The following is a 7,108-nucleotide window of genomic DNA, read 5'->3' on the forward strand; positions in this document are numbered from 1 at the left end:
GCTACGGCCAGCGCAGAGGGACAAAAGACCCCCAAGGGTGCAGTGGGGCTGGAGGTGCTGTTTTGCTGTGTCTGTAGGGAGGAGCAAGGCTGGGCCTCTGTCGGATCTTATGGGGTGGATTGGTTTGTGCCTGAGCAAGAGAACCTGCCCTGCCCTGCTAGAGGAGCTGTGGGGCCGTGGCCGGTCACTGCTGTAAGAATGGGCCCAAAGTGGCCGGGGGCCCCTGGGGCTGCCGCTTCACAGGGTGGCAGGTGGCAGCCAGGGTGGTCGATTGGTGTGGAGGCAGGTGTCCCTTCAGAAGCAGGGTGAAGGGTTTAGAGCACAGTTCCTACAAGGAGCAGCTGAGGGAGCTGGGGTTGTTTAGCCTGGAGAAAAGGAGACTGGAGGCTGGGGGGAGACTTTATTGCCCTCTACAACTACCTGAAAGGAGGTTGTAGTGAGGTGGTGATTGGGCTTTTCTCCCTGGTAGCTAGGATGAAATGTAATGGCCTCAAGTTGCTCCAGGGGAGGTTTAGGTTGGATATTAGGAGGAATTTCTTTACTGAAAGGGTTGTCAAACATTGGAACAGGCTGTGTGTGAGTCACCATCCCTGGAGGTGTTTACAGGATGAGCAGATGTGTTTAGGGACACCGTCTAGTGGTGGACTTAGTGGGGCTTAAAGGTCTTTTCCAACCAAAACCATTCTATTATTCTAAACACGGGAGGAAAGAAAATGACTCCTTTCACCCCCATCCCATGTGGAGATCTTGGGTGGGGGAGAAGAGCCCAAAAGGAGGACCTGAGAGCACCTCTAGCCCTAAAGCTGACATGGAAGGGGAGAGGGGTGGGTGCTGTGACATTGGGTTGCAAAGCTGGAGCTTGCAGTGTGTCACTGGGCTCAATGGCAGTGGTGGGAACGCAGTACAGGCACGCTCGTAGTAGTTCCTTGGAACATTGAGGGGATCCACTACAGGTTATTAATACTGGCTTTGCTGCACAAAAGTTGTTATATGGTCTCCAGAAACATGTTCCTGTGTGTTTTCATGATGGAAAGCCTCAGCAAATGTTTGTTTTTTTTTTCTGGGCCATTGTTAGCTCTGTTCATAATTCAGCTAACCTGCAGTCCCAGAGATTTCAGCATGATTAGTTTAGAAATTATTATGTACATTTATATTATTGAGCTGCTTTTAATATGTTTAGTTTCAGTCAGGTTTCTTCAGGTGCCAGTAGCAGTCTGGATTCAATTAGTGGCTACGCAGGCAGGAGAAAGGTGAATTTTAAATGCAGAGTGTGGACCTATAAATAACACCCCACTGTTTAAACATTGCAGAGATTCACTTCAAAATATGCCTGACCCCATCAACTAATGAGATCAGTCATGTTGCCTGTGATGTTCGCCCGGCCCCTTTTATTGGTGGCAGCTGACTTCGTAGCCTGCCTGAGCCTCCACATTAATGAGAGTAATCTTCTAGTTTGTGATCAGCTGTTTGGTTTCTTAACTCTTGTTTAGAAGAGGATAGAGTGTGCAGAAAACAAGTCTTGTTTTTTCTCAGTCATCTCCTGATCTAACACAGGAGTTAATCAGACACGGATGGGACAGAAGAGGGCACTCTGACCCTTGCAATACAGAAAAATCTCCACCAACACTGAGCATGGTACTTGAAGCAAAAACTCCTTCTCAAGATTATTTTTTTTTAAGTTCTTGTCACTACCTAAGCACTGTTAAAAAGGCAGAATAGTATATCTCAAGGGAGTGAGGAATAGAGTTTATAGGGATAATTCCAATAGTGGTGATCAAGGAGATCCCAAAACAGCTGTAAGGAGATGTGTGGGCTATGACTTGGAAAATTGCAGATTTTTTGGCTCACAACTGTCTTTAAAGAAGAGAATTGAATGATTCAGTGTAAGGGAGCCATTTCTATCTCCTTGGCTGACCACTGTTGATTGCAGCTTAACAAGACCACCTTGACAGGCTGGAACTGCATCGAGCTCAGGGCTTCCCAAGTTACTGTGAGTGAACCTCGCTTCACTTGAGGTGCCCCACAGGGCCCAGCACCTTGTCCCTGCACCCTGTGTCCAGTTCCTATGTGGCTCGTTGAGGCCCTCTGGCATCAAGACACTGCTGATTTGCCTGGCTAAGCTGGCCAGGTACGCCCCATCTTTCCATTTTACACAAGTCCAGGTTAACAAGGTTGACTTGCAGACAGCTGTTTCCTTAGGTTCATCCGTTGTACTGTGTGAGCTTCTTCCTCATGGTCGACCTTCTGTTCTTGGGTTTCATTTTTTTAGGGACAGCTTTTTTGTGTTTGAAATACAAGTACGAGGGACTCAGCTTGAGTTTCTTCACTGAGCAGGTCAGAGAGAGTAGAGAAAGGTTTGCCTTCCTGCTTATCTTTATAACAAAATCTATTAAAATATGGATCACCTTACAATCACATGAGTTGATCACTTCTGTGAAATGCTTCTAGGGGTAGGGTGAAATTAATAAGTTAAAGGCATCACTGTGCTCAGGTGATCTGGCAAAGATTGAACAGGCATTGGGATGTGGTGCTTCAGCCCCAGCATAGATATGTGCATCAATCTCTGCAGCACTGGGTTGAAGGCTGTCAGTGCCACCTTCTGAAAATGGCTGAATTGCTGTCTGAAATCCCAGGGATTTCTTCTATACACCTGGGGCCACGTTGCAGCAGCCCCAACACAGCTGTCTGGAGTGTCAGAGGGTGTGAAAAAAGGACTGAATTTTCATGTTTCCTGAGGGAACTTGGATGTCTTTTTAGAGGAAACAGCAAAAGGTGGTGACACCTGCTGTTATTGGTGTTAAGTCTCTAAACAGACAGAGATGTCTACAAGAGGCTGAGCTGCTCTGGAGATGTGGTCTGTTGTACGTTCAGGGTCGGGAAGAGGCAGTTGGATGTCCCCAGATTCCAAAAGAAATAGAGCTGGCTCCTGGAGAGCCTTCCCCACCTCATCCTCTCAGGGTGTGCAGAAAACCCTTGTGGTCACCTCCTTCATGAATGGGAACGAGCACTGACTCAATTCAGACCTCAAGGCTTGGCACAGTTTGATTTCAGTTGGATCTGAAAGTGGAAATATTGGTTTTGATAGTTCATTTTTAAAATGTTACTTTGGCATTTGATACCTCAGAAGTGAAGCTCTTTCCCCTGATGTTGATGCAACAGTGTGGCACAAATGCGTGTCTCCTCATCTCATCTGTGTTTTGTTGGTTTGTACAGTCATAACACCAGGTACAGAGACTGGAAGTGATCCTTGCTCGCAGAGGCATCACCCAAATGTCAGAGTGAGAGGGGAAAAAGTCTACAGGATGAATCCCCTCAAGCATTCATTATGCCCTTACTGCTGGGAGATGCTGGGCTGTAACCTGGCACTTCTGAGGTTCTCCTAAGCTGCTTTTCCAGTAGGGAAATAGGGGCCCAAGGAAAGTAACTGGAAGGATGAGGACGGACCCTGTGGTGTGGAGTAGCTCCCCTGCTCCATGTCTTGACTTGTGACATAGAATCATAGAATCACAGGACGTATTGGGTTGGAAGGGACCTTTAAAGCTCATCCAGTCCAACCCCTGCAGTGAGCAGGGACATTGGTACCTCACAGCCCCATCAAGCCTGACCTTGAATATCTCCAGGGATGGGGCCTCCACCACCTCTCTAGGCAACCTGTGCCAGTGATCGACCACCCTCATATTGAGGAACTTTTTCCTAATATCCAATCTAAATCTACCTTTTTCTAGTTTAAAACCATTACCACTACCTCTTCCTGAGAAAAGTGGCCCAGAGCCTGCTGTTGTCCTAGCTAAATCCTGCCCTTTACAGAGCAATTGTCAAGTCATTCATAGTTGTTGTAGCCCTATGAGTGGCTGGTGGAGCAGACATAGCTCCCTCCAGACTGAGGGGCCATATATATCACACAGTCCAGGAGTATCTGAATCCTTCAGGCTCCCTTGCAAAACCACATCAGCATGAACACAGGGCAGTGCCTGGGTTCATCTGTGTCCTGTTTATCCCAGGTATCAAAACAACACTATAAACCACTCTGGAAATGTTTGAGTAGAGTGGATTTAATAGAATATTTAAACAATCTGATGGCAGCTCTAGTCTTTCTGGAAGCTTCCTTAGAATGAAACATGAGTTGTTGGTTAGCTTAAGGTGAGTTGACCTTGCTGAAACTTAATAATCAGAGATACCAAAAATGTGGCTTAAAATAACCTAAGGTCTGAGCCCTTTGTGTTCACTAAGGTGGCCATCAAACATCCACAATTGCATTTTTTACTTTACTGTAGAGCAAGTGAAGAGGAGAGGGAGAACTGCTCTTCAGACACAGCATCCTAGCACCGAGCTTGGAGAAGCGATGGACTGGAAAATCTCCAGCTCTGTCAAAACACCCTGGGCTTTGGTGGTTGTGGAGCATACATCCTGCTGGAGCCACGCGCGGTTAACCCCTCCAGGCCAACTGCGTGTTCTCCCCTTCGCTGCAGCTGCTGGAGAAGGGACCACATCTGCTCCCCTGGAAGGCCTCTGGCAGTGGGCATGGCTTTCATGGCACAGCACCAGTGTGTTCATGCGCATCTATTTCTTCTGTCTCCTTTTCCCTTTCTTGCATTACAGCCCTGAAGGATAAATTATTATTGTATAACCTTTATGGGAGAAGAAAACAAAAAAATGGGTGCCAATTATTTCTATCAGGGTGCAGGTGATGCGTGGAGTGAGCTGGTCTGTTGGTACCTTTGCCACTGCCTGGGTAAATACTGGTCCCACATTCAGAGTCAGAAGTTTCTTTAAATTCCTCTTGGAATCTATTGTGTTTTCAGATCATCAGGGATTTAGGATGTGACTGGCTTTGCAGCTTCTCTTGGGGTTTTGGCTCTTGGTTGTGTCCCTGCTCAGTACTGAGTTCCCTATGAGATGCTTGGCACCTTTACAGGTTACAGAAGAGGCAGCAACAGTGGCTTATCTCAGTATTCATGAAAGACTTGATTGTCATAATTTTCTGATTCTGTAAGACATTTTTAAGAGGAATTTAATCTAATGTGGAAGCCAATGCTGAAATGGGTCTAAAGTAGACTCAATAGTTTGTGTAGAAGACAGGTATAGCGTTGCTTCAAAGGTTAAATAAGTGAGGCATTACAAGTTTGGAGGAAGATTAGGAGTGTGTGACAAAGTAAGATTAAGTTTGGTAAATGGTGCCAGAGGCCTTTCCCTTTGGCAGTAAATTCTTGGGCCCTCTTGAGTCCTGTATGGGTCCAGTGCCAAGAGGTGTTTATGTCCCTGAATTTCCATAGCGTAAGTGGTGGAGGTTGAGTCTCTTTTTTACAGAAAGCCACACCAGAAACACCATCAAACAAGTAACTCATTGACCAGTCCAGGCAGCTCCTTCAGTACTTATGTCAAACCCAAAGACATCTCTTGGGTTGGGAGCATCTACCCCATTCCAGAAATCAGAGGCGTCCTTCAGAAATGGTCTGGAACACCTTGAAAACCTAAAGAGAGCACTGAGTTGAATGTCTCCATCCTGTTTCCTGCAATGCTTAAAAAAATAATCAAAATAGATTATGAAAGAAGTTCAATTTGTCTTGAAAGGCAAGTGTAATCTAAAGACTGATGGGTGAACTCCCAGGTACCTTTACATTTCATGGAGTCAATATTTGCTCTTTCTCCATTTATAAGCCCATTACTCTCTCTAGGTGGGCAGGAGATTTCAAAGGGAGACCATTTGTTTTTCTTGATTAATGCATTAATGCTAGTGGTTTGTCATAGTAAATTATATCTACTATCACAACCTGCTCATGCAAAAGAAAAAGCAAGCCAAAAATTTATGATCAAATTGCTCAAAGTCACAGCTTCTCATTGTATTAAACAAAGCAAGCCAACTTCTGCTCTTCATTACTGTGTGAACAGGGACTAAACTGAGGAGAAAATGAGATCCAGTATTCTTTGTTTTGCAAACACCCTTTAGAAATCATAACATTATTTTCCACTACACTGGTTCAAGTGTGTGCAGTATTATTCAGGAAGATAGGTGGGAGAAGGAAACTGCTGCTTCATCATATGTCTCACTTACCTTGTCCTGAATTTGCAGCAGGGCTCTTACCTGAGAACTGGGCTTTACAAGCTTTCTATCTCTGCCTCCTCTTCCACAGAAGCAGCAGCAACTCTGGACGCTGCCTTCCTAAACCAGCCACAGAAGTCCTCAACTCTCCTAGGTATTCCTAACACCATTTGTGGCAATTTTCTTTTGGTGAAAACCAAGCTACCCAAATTCAGCACTTAGCACTGGGACTCCTTTTAATGAACACACTTGCTTTTCCTCTAATGTCAGAAGGTGCATTTTGCCAAGGGATGGTTACGTGGGGGCTAGCTGGTGTGCTGTGTCTGGTTAGATTTAGTGAGCTGACAATAAATTATTTTACCTGTCCCTGCAGGAAGGGAGAAGATAGTTTGGCTAGTTATGTATGGCCAAGACGAGGTTGACAAGTGAAGCAAGAAATTAGCAGCGGCGTAGTAATAAATAGAAAAGATTCTCCATGGGCAATAGCATCTCAGGTTGAGAACAGCGAGAGAAGGGCTGGGCATGAAATAGCACCCAGGGGAAAGCTGCAGAGCAGGGCAGAGAACAAGCACCAGAGTGGTGGGCAGGGGAAGGCTGGGAGGGTGATGCTGGCTTGTCAGTCTATTGCAAAGGGCTGGTCCAGTATAAATTGAAAAGGGGTTGGAAGCTGGTTGACCCTGGTCCCTTTTTACATCAGCTGAGGTATTTCTGAGGCAAGTTAGCTGTGTACAGAAAGGCCACCTTTTACACTAGTCTTTAAGCAGTGCCCCATTGCTTTCAACCACTAAGCTGATGATGAGCACACACACACATCTTTGCAGGTAACTGCTGCCAGGCAGTGCTTGGTGAACTCAGACGTTTGCAAAGCTCTTGTAAGCCACCTGTGTAGTCTCCTTCCTTCCTCTGTGTTCTTTGTAGCTCCTCCAGTAGGTAACGTTGCTGCGTTAAGTATCAGTGATGTCTTTGAGCCACGTGCCCAGAGACAATAAATGCAGTAAAATGAGCTTTCTGCAGTGGGAAGTGTCTCTTGCCCTAGAAGCAAGTTAACTGGAGTTCCCTAATGTCAGT

Source organism: Mesitornis unicolor, unplaced genomic scaffold, assembly GCF_000695765.1.
Source record: "Mesitornis unicolor isolate BGI_N332 unplaced genomic scaffold, ASM69576v1 scaffold290, whole genome shotgun sequence".
NCBI classification, from domain to species: Eukaryota; Metazoa; Chordata; class Aves; order Mesitornithiformes; family Mesitornithidae; genus Mesitornis; species Mesitornis unicolor.